The sequence below is a fragment of the Oncorhynchus nerka genome, linkage group LG21 (assembly GCF_034236695.1).
Source record: "Oncorhynchus nerka isolate Pitt River linkage group LG21, Oner_Uvic_2.0, whole genome shotgun sequence".
Classification (NCBI taxonomy): domain Eukaryota; kingdom Metazoa; phylum Chordata; class Actinopteri; order Salmoniformes; family Salmonidae; genus Oncorhynchus; species Oncorhynchus nerka.
The window spans coordinates 19,288,891-19,302,242 of NC_088416.1; the positions used below are offsets into that span (position 1 = coordinate 19,288,891).

A 13,352-nucleotide genomic window follows, 5' to 3' on the forward strand; every position below is an offset into this window, starting at 1 on the left:
TGCTCTGTTTGACTGCCTTGTACTCCCCCAAAATGTGAATGTCAGTAAATATAAGACTTATTGGCTGCATCTGCCTTTACAAAGACCTGATAAGACCATGTATTTTAGTAGATGCTGATCAGATTGGCTAATGATTGGAACAACAGTTTGTAGCCTAGTTAAAATTTGAAGTATGGATTTATATCACAAGTCTCATAATGAATTGCATTGAGAACACTAATGATTAGTTCATGATTTATAAGTGGGGGAAACCTAGATTGTTTCCGGACAGGAGAAGAAGCAAGATAACTCAGTGGTTCTGACGGCAGTGGGATGATATTTTCACAATTGAGGACCTGGAACAGAGAAGAACTGGGATGAGCATCTGCTGTGGAACCAGTGTATGTAGGTTAGGAAGGTTATTTTAAGGTTAGTCTTGTCATGTAGGACAGAAAGACTTCTGCGAGTGGGGCTAGTTTATACAACCACATAGGCTAGCACCATTATCTCTGGATAATGCCATTTTAGTCCAGCAATGTAATATTACACTACAGCAGCCTGAAGAAAAGCCCCTTCAAAAGACAGTGATTCAGTTGTGACCCAGCATCGGCTTGTCAACACATCTAACACCGTATTAGGTTGCTTAAAAAGCTTCGACTGTTCTCAGTGGCTATTACTAGGTACAAATTATGATCCGTTTAGCCAATTGATGGATTGAAATTTGGAGACTAAATACAAAGTAATGTGTGGCAAATGATTTGGTGGAGACCGGGATCATTTGGTCAAATTGACGTTGAAGAGTAATTGGCTAACTATTTAGTCTAACCAAATAATTGTATTTTAAAGTATTGCAGTTATTGAGCTTGTATATTGACGACAACAACTGGTAAACTTCCATTTATTTACTTTCAACAGGACGTCCATCCGTGCAGACTAGAAGATAAATAAACCAATCGCCATCGCTGCATAACCAAATTGACGAATCACAGGGCTAGGCAGGCGGGTAATTCCGGTTCAAGACTGGTTGAGTTGTGCAGGTAAGTGAACATGAAGTCTTGACTCTGTCATGTTAAAACTCAGTTTATTTTAGGCAATTTTACAAAACGGATTATATTAGAAGACAAAATGAATAGAGATGGGATTGAGGTGTGTTATCTTGTATGTTATTGATTTATTTAATGATCCAGTTTGAAATGCAAAGGTAAAACTGCGAACGTTACTGTGGGGTTGCAGTCAACAGGCCAAATAGTGTATCTAGCTAACGTTAGCTAGCTATCGTACTTCGGGTGTCGTACAGTAGGCACACACACTTGCAAGATTATATACACTATATAGTAAATAATAATTGTGATAACATTGTGAAACATTTACATTATAATTTCGCACAGTAAGTCACAGTGCGTGATATTGTGTATGGTTTGCTACGTTTATAAAGTAGTAATAGATTTTAGCGCAAGGATTGCTAGCAAGTTATGCTAGCCGCGCTAGCTAAGTTACTTAGAACAAGGGCGGTGGAGTTTGTTAGCCAGTTCGCTAGCTATTAGCTAGCCAACATAGTTGATTATGGGCTACAGCCCGTTTCCACAATAAAATCAGTCAAGCTAACAAGAGTATTGAGTCTGAAATCAATACAGTTTATTCTTCATTTAAAAGACTGTGGGAGATTGTGCCCTAGTCTAGTGTTACTGTAGCCGCACGTAAATGTTCACCAAAATTCAATAAGATAATTTGCAGAATAATTTTAGAATATGGCACAATGCCAAGTCATTCTATAAATATAATGATTGTCATATAGACTCAGAACAAAAATAAATCAATGTTCTGTACAAATAGTGTTTTTAGACATTCTTTGTAGTGCCATACCAAGTAGGCCTGTGTCAGTCAAATGATTTTAGGTATATTATTATATATTATTGATTTATAATGCAATTTGTCTGTGTGTACAGGTCCCTTGGACAAAGAACTGGAGGGATTACCTTGTGGAAGTTACAGTGCATTTGAAAAGTATTCAAACCCCTTCACCTTTTCCGCATTTTGTTACGTTTGTTACGCCTTGTTCTAAAATGTATTAAATCATCCCCCCCCAACCTACACCCAATACCCCATAATGACAAAGTGAAAACAGGTTTTTAGAAATGTTTGCAAATGTATAAAAATACAAATAAACTTACAAAAAATAGAGTTTCTAAAAACATTTTTTTGCCATTATGTAGTATTGTGTGTAGACTGAGGGGGTGGGGACGATTTAATACATTTTAGAATAAGGCTGTAATGCAACAAAATGTGGAAAAGTGAAGGGGTTTGAATACTTTCTGAATGCACTGTACCTGGAATACACAGTGGATATTTTTCCCCTAAGGATGGATTTGGTGGGAGGTGAACTTTGCTATTGCAAGGTATGTATACACAACATGTGTTTCATGATATAGTATTGATTATGTGTCATCATCATGCATAGAACTATTTCATGCATAGAGCTTGGTTTGTGCATTGTTCCATAAATGACTATGTTGACATTTCACTATAATCTGAAATGATGTATCACTATAATATGGTGTCACTGTCTGGCATCGCAACCTAAAGACTGCTACAGAAATATGGTGCTGGAGTCAGGTGCTGACACAGGCGGAGGGGTGATTTATCCAATATAGGGGGTGTTAACTCTACTAAAGACCACTAGATGGCAGAATAGCACATTAGTAGAGTGAACAGTTGCAGAACAGGTGGAATATCAATGGCGGTGATCATAAGGCAGGGGGGATATGACATCCTTATATAGATGTTGATTGTTGTCTGAAACCGTAAGTAGTTTTGCATTTGCCAAATGAAAGGAACGGAATTTGTAAGTAATATAGTGAAGAATTGTAAATTAGATTTTCCTAGAGGTCACAGGACCATCCTTTGCTTATATAGAGATCGCCAGCTTGTAGTCCTAAAAACCAGGAATGAGTTACCTCTGGTTCATTCAGCCATTCTTATGGGGTAAAGAATAAGGCTTTGGGATAAACACTGAAAATAAGGTATGAGGTTAACACAGGCTTTAGGAGATCTTTGTTATATGAGATAATATCAGTCAGTTAACATGACCTTTATGAATTATGAAGCCTTTTTTATGCTTTTTAAAATTTATTATCGTAAATTCTTCAAAATTCACAAAAAGTGACGTTAGCTTATAGATTCTCATAGAACAAAATGTATAAGATCTCCTAAGCATACCACAGACCTAATTTTCTGGGTTTATCCAAAAAAAACTACAAAACTCAGATTTTGTCCAATGAACCATGGCAGAGTTAGTGCCTACAAAGTGATGCCATAACTATTGCTCTCTATAGGCTACCCATGTAACTGTGACCAATCTGTTACCTTCAGATCTGCAAACAAAAATGGTACGGGGCCAGGGGAAGGTTTTTTTTGTTCCATATTGGGGTTTGTTGAGAAGGCAGGGGTGTATTCATTGTCTTGCAACAGAAATGGTTTACTGTTTAAAAACCAAACGGAAGCAAACCGAACCAAACTGGGAGATACCTACCTGATTTTTTCCAGAAGAAACTCTAGTTTTCGTTTGGAGCAAACAATTTCTGTTGCAAAAGGTTTTGCAACAGAATCGGTCAGCTATGTTGCCCGTCTGTGCCCTCTGTTGCATTGCAGAAATGGTGTTGTGTTCTTCGGTTCCCCCTGGCATTATTACATTATAATTCTATACAACACCCATATATTTCCTCTATGAGGGGAATGGTACACACTCTTTTAATGACACTTAGATACAAGGTGATTTTTGAAACCATTTTCTCAAACTATTTTCCTAACCTTAACCTGCTACATTAATTATCCTAGCCTGCTGTGTAAGTTCTCCTAACCTGCTATGAAAAAGTCACTTTGGTATCGAATTGGTGTGAAAAGAGTGTTTCCCATAGGGGAATGCTTTGACGCACATGCTATCATATTGCAGGGTAGTAAATCATAGATATTTATAACTAACAGTGTGTCCTTGTCCTGGTTATGATCCCATAACCATTCACTTTCTCTAAATCCTCCAGAATCACATGTTTTGATTCGGAGTTATAATGAAACTGTATCCATTCCGGCTCTTGCGTGAAATGTAATAACTGCAAGTCACGATTTAATTGAGCCATGATGGAAGACACAGCAACCCAGTTTCAGACATGTAGAAAATGGAACGCATGACTTTGGCTCCCTCTAGCGGAGACATGCTGACGTTCCACTAGTGGCGAGTGTGAGGAATGTCTCCCGCCGCGGCTTTGCTCTCGGGTTCTGTTTTGTCAGACTTGAAATCCGAGGGAGAGGAGCGAGCCGCCATTTTCTGTGTGACGCTCTCCCTAAAACGGCAACAATAAAAACGGATTATCGGGGGAAATACATAACAAGTCGTCGATAAATGGCGTTGGGAAATTTGACAAGACCAATTCGATTTGAATAAAACAGCCTTTGAAATAAACTAGATTGAATAATTGCAAAGAGAAGAGAGCAAGCTGACTCCGTTTCTCAACTACTCGTTGTTTCGCCCATTTCGTGATTCCGGGAGCAACACGGGGTTACCCAATTTGAACGCACGAGACGGATTTTGTGAAGGGGCATTCTCGAATTATTTGTTTTCCCACATATTTTGTTTCCTTGATGAAATTACTATCAAAGTGCGGGATTTGTTTCTAAAAAAAAAAAAAAATTAACCCGGACTCGGCTCCTCATCACGTGGTAGGTTCCTCCTTTTTTCTTTGTTACTTTTAACTCCGTAGTAAAAAATAACTTTGAAATCGTGTAACATCATTTAACGTTTAACTTGTTAGGTAACCTACACACCAGTTATCTCGCATTCGTAGTAAATGCACAACATTCTTTGTGATTTTTTTTATTTTATGTTCCATAGCCGGGTCTACCTTAATTTCAAATCCAAGTTCCAACGTCAGTTACAGACAGTGTTGGTAACGTTAGGTTTGCTACTATTTTACTGCATTAGCTGAATGTTCTGCTGCCAAGTACACCATTATAGTAATCTACAACTAGCCAGTCAAGATGAGCCATGATATTCGTAAATTATGGGAGAGTGCGAGGGAAAATCATAAAACATTGGTAATAACATTCAACTGTACCAGATAGAATTGTGTCAATGTCAAGCCTTATTCACCGAAGCAATTGATTGAGTATCCAAATTATCCCTAGTCAGTCTATTGGCATAGGCCGTCTAAAAACGTAGTTTGCAAGCTTGCTGTATTGCCCACTATATAATGCATCTCTGCGCCACCGCATTCTAAACTTAATCGTGCATAATGTACACACCCAGGCAATTCTATCGAATGATCGCAATCGTGTGAGAGGGGAACCATTTTCGTAATCCTTCAACGTTAACCAAGAAAATGCGTTGTCGCATAGATTACATTGTAATCATTTTTGATACATTTCCAATGTAGTCATTTATGGCGAGGTTTTCATAATGGCGCAGGCACTGGCAGTTGCAGGCGCGACGTTTTCTACTAATTGTTTCATCAAAATAATGTACTTTCTTTAGCATAAACCAACCAAGCTAGTTTGCTAAATAATAGTAACATTTTAATTTAGCCTAAATTGTGATTTAGCGATATACACAAGGCCGCTAGATAAAAAAACAAACAATGAACAATATAATCATTGTATTCATTATCAACACATCAAGGTTTTGCCATGCCATGATCTGAACCGTCTCCTATGTGCTTGTACACTGTCTAACGTCAGTGCAGATACTGTAATTTTGTCCCATCCATTTGTCAACAAGGAACGGTGTTTATGTGAATCCCTTTAATTGCACACTAACCTGCTCAATCCCCGGTTAGTGTGTTACAAGATCTGTAGGTTTCCATTATATATTGTGTTAAATTGCATATCCTTGCATCATATGTGATCTCAGCACTTCAATGCTGTCATTTTCTGATGTGTGAACTTGCTCTAAGATCAAATAATCTCACCAGTGTTTGTCTTGTGGTGAGGGGGAGTTTATCTTCCTGATGATTGTTTGCTGTCATTATGGGTGGGTACTCTACACAGTACACTCTTGGTGTAGCTGAGCTAGTGAGGCCTTGACTGTTTTGCTCTGCTGCTGTACTGGGGCCTCTGCAGATTGCAAATCCATTGACTGAATTTCAAGAGAGTTCCGGGTCTGGGTGACGTGCTTTTTGGGAAATGGTTTCAGGAGGTTAAATACACACAAGCGGGACTAGCCCTGACTGGAGCGTAGAGAGAAAAAAGCCTACTGATTGCACATATTGGCCCGACTGGGTCCCCCACGTCCCTGTCCCCATTGCAGCCCACATGTTGGAGTCAGAGAGACATTTTATGAATAGAGGGTGATGAGCGCCCCGTCTGCTGCTGAGTTGGACCGATGGCTCGGCTAGCTCAGGCCTGGGTCCATGTTATACCCAATTTAATGGAGAGCTGTTCACTCAGAGTACATGGCCTGTCTCTAGCCTGTATGATATGGTGTAGGACTGGGAGAATGTGCTACTGAAAGTGTGAATCCTCACACTGCCTGTTTTCACTCCTATTTGTTTTGATATGCCACACAATTGACAAAGCAAGACCTCCCCTCCCCCCATTGACGCTTTAGATCTTTGTGGAATCCTATCAGCCCTCTTCCAGACATATGTGTGTGGTATTGGCGCAACCCTAGAAGGAGGCTAACACAACAATTATCTAGTTTATGAATTTGGAGGTTGACCCAGAGGAGGGCAGGGCCTTCAATAACATGAATGGATAAAAGCCACCCACTCAGATTTTTGTCCTTCCCAGCAATGATATTATTTTAGGGGCATGGTGCCCCACTTTATTCAGTTTTCCAGGGCATTCCACTCCAAGAAAATTGGCTCATTGTTGCAAATGTTAGATACTGCCAGTGCCAACTGAAAGTATGACATGATTATGGTTTGCTGGTTGCATTTTAAGTAGGAAATGTTGCATTATGTAAGACCATATTGTGGACTAAGAAATAGTCCTGCTGTAAGTTATTACCAAGGTATGTGTATACATTTTTGGCCTTGATTTAGGCTGTCCTAGCACCTAGCCACTTGGAGCATATGGCAATTTCCTCAGCCTATATTCTAGATCCTTCTATCTCCTAATTTTGCATCTAACCAATCAATATAGAGGCCAAGTTGCCAGGAAAACAGGAAACAACCAATAGAGGTATGGCTGGTTACTGCTGTAGGCTACAGACCATAATGTGCATAAAGCTACATCCGTTTCTCTGGTTAGGCCTAAATAGAGGCCTATTTCTGATGATTATGCAAATCTATATGTACGGATCTGCAGTGTGTTTTCTTAGGCGCACTGGGTTTGGGATTTATCCTGTCAGACTATTGAGTTGGCGAGATGGAAGCAGAACCTGTTGGTATTACTGATGTTATTACTTTGTATTGTTCAGACCCCCTCAGGCGGTTAATGTCTGGCTTCTCTGAAGACTTCAGCTCATGATGAATAATCTGTTCCAGTCAGACACTTGAAATCTGTCTGAGCAATCACAGCTTTATTCATACATCTAAATGATCTGCTATTGTGGTTTTCTGTAGAAGCAGTTGTTGTTGCTCATGTTTTCGGGTTGCAGGTATTGTACATTTTGGTTTGGCATATACTTGAGCTGTCGCTTATGTGGACACACACACACACACACACTAGTCTCTTTCCTGGAATCCTGACTGGAGGAAGAGCTGAAGGGTGACATTTGGCTGACTAAAACAACACCTTTGCTGGCTGTTTTGATAGTGTAAGCCTAGTCTGCCAAGGCCAAGTACACTCAGATGCACACACCCTCCCGTTTCATGCCCTCAAACCAACATCCCCTCCCTCCACCTCAATCCATCTCTCCCCCATCTCAAACCAAGGGGCAGTGCCTCCCTCTGAACTTAACCTCGCTTGGAACACACCTGAAACAATACCTTTGTTCACTTTCCTCCCAGAATGCTCCATTCCTGAATGTTTTTTTTACCACCCCCTCACATAAGATAAACATGGACCATGGGCCAGCCACATTGGAGAAGCAGGAAAAATCGACCCCCTTCAACAATGTACATGGCCTGAAGAGAATCCAGAGGAGAAAATTACTTACAAATCTCCAAATAAACTTTGATTAAAAAGGGAGGGGGGGGAAGATGGGCTAAGGACAAGGGCAATGGGCTAATTTACCGGACTCCTGCCTGAACTTGTCATGGCTCCTCAGTAGGATGTTAAAGGCCAAAGTGTTTCACCCCTCCAGGCCTAACTTCAGACAAGCGAGTTGCCCAGATCCTAGAGGTCAGGACAGGGTCGAGAGGAAGCCTGACCTCTGGCAGTCTCAGCAGGGAGTGGCTCGACTGACACATGGGCCCCATTCGCTCCTGTGCTGAAGCCACCAAACCAGTCTGGAAGTTGAACCATATGCATCATATATCATTGAGTGAATTGTGGAACACAGAAACAAACCACTGGTTTGCTGGTTCCTCAGAGTTTTACTTCTCTCTATGCCAGTTAGCCTATTCAGACACTGGCTTTTATTTTTGTGTTTAAAAAAAACAACATCCCTACTGTCAACTAATTGCTCCAGCTTGGTAGTACCTCAGACAGCTGGTTGAAATCTCAACGTTTGAGATTAGAGGAACAGAGGAAACTCTGAATTCTTTTCAAACCCAATTGTGTTTTTCCCATTTTCTGTTGTGTATTTCTGTAGCTTTTTTCCCTTGTCGTGGAGGAACCTGAACGATTAAGAGACTTCAAAGGCAGAAACCACTGGCACAGTGTTTACAAAACCAGGTGCGCTGTACTGTGTATGAGGAGAGGAGTGAGTATACCCATGGGTTGAACCCGACCTATAGTCTAAAGTTCACTGTGCTGTGGCCTGTGCTCCCTGATGGCCTAATGGCCCAATTAAAACTGCACAAAACTACATGCTTCCCTTCTTCTCTGGGTCATTCCATGTGATTTCAATCACTTTTTTGACTTCACCCCTTTTGATTTGAACAAAAATGTATCTAGGCCTAGGTATTTGCCCATGGTAGAAGTAGGGTTGGGCGACATGGCCAAAGATCATTTCATGGTATTAAAAAAAGTGTTGGATTTTTGATAGTATTGTATGTTTTTGAATAATACAAGTTCTAAATATGCTTTATGAGTATTGTGTGGCCCAAGGGTAGCAACACATACATTTTAAGTGATTTTAATGGGTCTTTCTCCATTCTGATTGTTTGTACTGTTCAATTAAAAGCCCCCACCTGCTGATCGGCATGAAGTGTGTGCGTGCCACTGGCAATGTACTTTGCTGGACATGCTAGCTGTTCTCGGCGGCGCATCATCACTTCAAACGCATTCCGTCGTGGTGTTATCGATTGGCCTACTACTACTGGTAGTACCGGTATAATGTAAGTTAGGAATCACAAATCACCATACTGCTGACAGAATGTGATTTCATCAATCATTTTGAGTTAAATTTGGTTGTCCAAAGTACTGTCAGCTTGCACTGTGTCTTTGCTGATGAATGCCCTGATTTCTGGCCAGTCAATTGATTAAATTACTAGTGATGCACCGATATCTGATATTTTCCTTGCCAAAAAACCCGATACCGATTATCAACATTTTTCTATGGCCTTTTAAGCATTATATTGCAGTTAAATAGTTAACACACACACACGGACGCAGCGGTCTAAGGCACTGCATCTCAGTGCAAGAGGAGCCACGAAAGTCCCTGGTTCGAATCCAGGCTGTATCACATCCGGCCGTGTTTGCGATTCCCATAGGGCGGCACACAATTGGCTCCGCTTCGTCCGGGTTTGGCCGGGGTAGGCTGTCATTTGTTCTTAACCGACTTGCCTAGTGAAATAAGTGTTACACACACACCACACTGACCAAAAAGTTATTTTGTTGGCATTTACGTATGTCCCCATTACCAGTAAATCATAATCAAAACCTATTTCTTTCACTTACTTGCTGTGCTGTTTCTTTGTTCATTTGTTCAGCTAGCTCATGGATGCAAACAATGTTTTTCCCCAAAAACATAGCATAACAACAATCTAGGTGTCATCTAAAATAACCCTAATTTATAAGACAGTTCTTAATTTATTAATGGTGGTTTGGACTCATCTATGTGAAGCTAGCCACAATAAGGATTAGCCACAATAGTGGACTTTGCGGTTAGCCTTCAAAATAAAAGTATGGCATAATTCTGCTACTATTTGTATTCATTTGCATCATTGTCAATGACATGACATACTTTTAGTTTGAACGCAAATTCCACTATTGTGCCTAATAGGGTTGCACATTTTGGGGAATATTCAGAGGTGGAAATTTCCGTGGGAATAACGGAAATATATGCAAATTAATATTAATACCCTTTAAATGTGGATGTTTTTTTACATTGGATATATTTACCGTATCATATGGAGACAGAAACATAAACATTTTACCTTATCATAAGTAGACATAATTGCAAATGATTAAATCCTTCCAAAAGACATTTTAAAAACTATTTGGTTACGAATTTAACTTTTGAATAAATGAGTTGACTCTTCACATGGGATGATTTCACTGAACAACAAAAGAAAGGGAATATTGAATGATCCACAATGATCCATCGCATCTCCCCCAAAAAATTTCAACATACATTTGTAAAATGATAGTCTAAACTAAAGCTCTCCTCTCAGGCTTCCATGTCGTCTCCCTGGACCTCCTCAATGTCCACCTCTTGAACATCAGACTCTGAGGCCTAATATTCACGGTCACTTTCCAACCTTGTTGAGGATGGCTCATTATCACGCTCAAAAACCGTCAAATTTGCCTGGATGGCCACCAATTTTTCAACCATTGTATTGGTCAGCCTGTTGCATGCTTTGGTGTGTGTTCCCAAACATGGACCAGTTGCACTCTGAGGCGGTTGATGTTGGTGGGATTTGGAGGATGATGGAGGCAACAGGGAAAGAACTGCAGTTTCCTCTGCTTGGAGCAACAGTGAAGTGGGAAGGGCAGTACGGATTTCTTCTCTTACATCCGCAAGCAGAGTCTGAACATCAGACAGGATGGCATTGTCTCCCTCAATCCGTGCAATGGCTACTGCTATAGGTTTCAGGCTGCTTACCACTCTCCCATACATCCTCCAGGAGGATCCTCTTGATGGGGCTGTCCATATCAGCAGACTGATATGGCCATTTCTTGCAGAGACTCCTTCCCCTCCAGGAGACTGTCAAACATGATGACAACACCACCCCAACAGGTGTTGCTTGGCAGCTTCAATGTGGTGCTCTTATTCTTCTCGCTTTGCTTGGTAAGGTAGATTGCCGCTATAACTTGATGACCCTTCACATACTTAACTATTTCCTTGGCTCTCTTGTAGAGTATATCCATTGTTTTCAGTGCCATGTTGTCCTTGAGGAGCATATTCAATGCATGAGCAGCACAGCCAATGGGTGTGATGTGAGGGTAGGACTCCTGCACTTTAGACCAAGCAGCCTTCATGTTTGCAGCATTGTCTGTCACCAGTGCAAATACCTTCTGCGGTCCAAGGTCATTGATGACTGCCATCAGCTCATCTGCGATGTGTCTGTTGTCCCTTGTGTTCTTGTAGAATACTGGTTGGGTGGAGATGATGTAGTTAATTGTTCCTTGCCCAACAACATTCGACCACCCATCAGAGATGATTGCAATACAGTCTGCTTTCTCTGATTTGCTTGACCTTCAATTGAACTCTGTTGAACTCTGCATCCAGCAAATGAATAGATAAAGCATGTATGTTTGGAGGGGTGTATGCTAGGCAAAGAACATTCAGAAATCTCTTCCAATACACATTGCCTGTGAGCATCAGAGGTGAACCAGTTACATACATAGCTGTCTGTGTATGCATAAGGTGTCTGATTCATCATTTTCACCTCGAATAGAGGTAGAGGGACTTTTTGTCAGAGGTTGCTTGTTGTGAGTGCTGGGGGAACTTAATGCACTTTGCCAGATGATTCTGTATCTTTGTTGCATTCTTCACATGTGATTTGGCACAGTATTTGCAAATGTGCACAGCTTTTCCTTCTACATTAGCTGCTTTGAAATGTCTCCACACATCAGAGAGTGCCCGTGGCATTTTCCTGTAAAGATTTTAGTCAAGACAAATACAATTCCATGTACAGATAAATAGTTAAGCAGTTAGATTAAACAATTCCTTTGTAAGATAAATGTTTTAAAATGAAACATAATTAACACTCCTCAGTTAGCAGGCTCAAGCAAGCTAAAACCCACATGGTAGCAAAAACTAACTAGCAGAAATGAACAAGTTAGAAATGATTTAAACACACTTTTCTGTAGGCTAATATTTACTAGTTAACAAAAAATCATGTATGTCATATAAAATATATTCACCCCACCCAGTATTGTAATCAAAACTTACCAGAAAGCATGTAGTCCTTGGCTCAGAAAGTGTAATAGTATGGGCTCAATAGCATCTCATTGGTGTGCAAGATCTTGAGAATCAGCTGTACATGTGATGGGAAAATGCACTGTGCATGCAGAGGGTTGCAATTCCATTGAATTGGGGATAGTTTAACCAAAATATGCCTCAAGTCCTAGAATTGCCTTGTGTATCCCGCAAAAAAGGTTCACTGTTATAAGCTAACTTTTTTTGATGAATTTAAGCAAAATTCCCGGGCTTAACTTCCCATGGAAAATTTCCCAAAATTTCCCGGAAAGTTTCCAAGTCTGCAACCCTAGTGCCTGATCCTTATTGTGGCTAGCTTCACAACACATAACCCGGTCCGGTCGAGCTTCACTAGCCAGATGAAGCTAGCTGGCTGCTTATAACGTTAGCTTTGGGCAACAGGGTTAAGTAGCTGGCTAGCTATTTATTTTCATGAACTAAAGTTCAATTTCAATAGGTGAACATGTGGCAACCTAGCTAGTACTTACTCACACGGATTCCTAAATCATTGTCTAGAATAATGAAAATGACTGCAGTTTCTACTGGTCATTGTTTTCAGGCTGGTTGTATTGGTGCTAGCTATGTACCAAGCTAAAGCTAGCCACCTCAGAAGTTGTGGTCAAACAAATTATGCTTTATTATTACCATTGCGATATTGTAAACACATCGATCATGGCCGCTGTTTGCTTGTTTGCAGACTTTTTCTGTACAGCTTTGACAGTGCTACTGTATCTTTATTAACACGCAAAGACCCAAACGGCGTTCCATAGTATGTATGTCGTAAATAGCAGTGACGCTATTACTGTGTAACTCCGGCGGGCAACATCTGAAAAATAGCACACTAGGTCATGTGTACCGGTGCTCGACCAGTTGGCGAAAGCCAACATCACCCACGACAGAGAACAGTTGATTGTCAAGGGCAATGAATTCCATTATCTTGGCTTTGATGGATTTCTCCTTTGAATTGTCT

General features: G+C 40.6%; 1 protein-coding gene across 4 annotated transcripts in view; it reads left to right on the top strand.

Annotated features, from left to right (window-relative positions):
- Positions 1-1,040: 1,040 nt before the first annotated feature.
- Positions 1,041-13,352, top strand: part of LOC115104028 (KAT8 regulatory NSL complex subunit 1-like) — an 80,015-nt gene continuing 67,703 nt past the window's right edge. The window contains exons 1-2 of one of the 4 annotated variants that reach the window (XM_065006408.1): positions 1,041-1,125; positions 1,926-2,375. The gene's annotated coding sequence lies outside the window, so the exon portion shown is untranslated. Of the gene's footprint in view, positions 1,126-1,529; positions 2,376-4,260; positions 4,693-13,352 lie in introns of those variants that run through there. The other 3 variants (XM_029625167.2, XM_029625169.2, XM_029625168.2) reach the window with 3 other exon arrangements.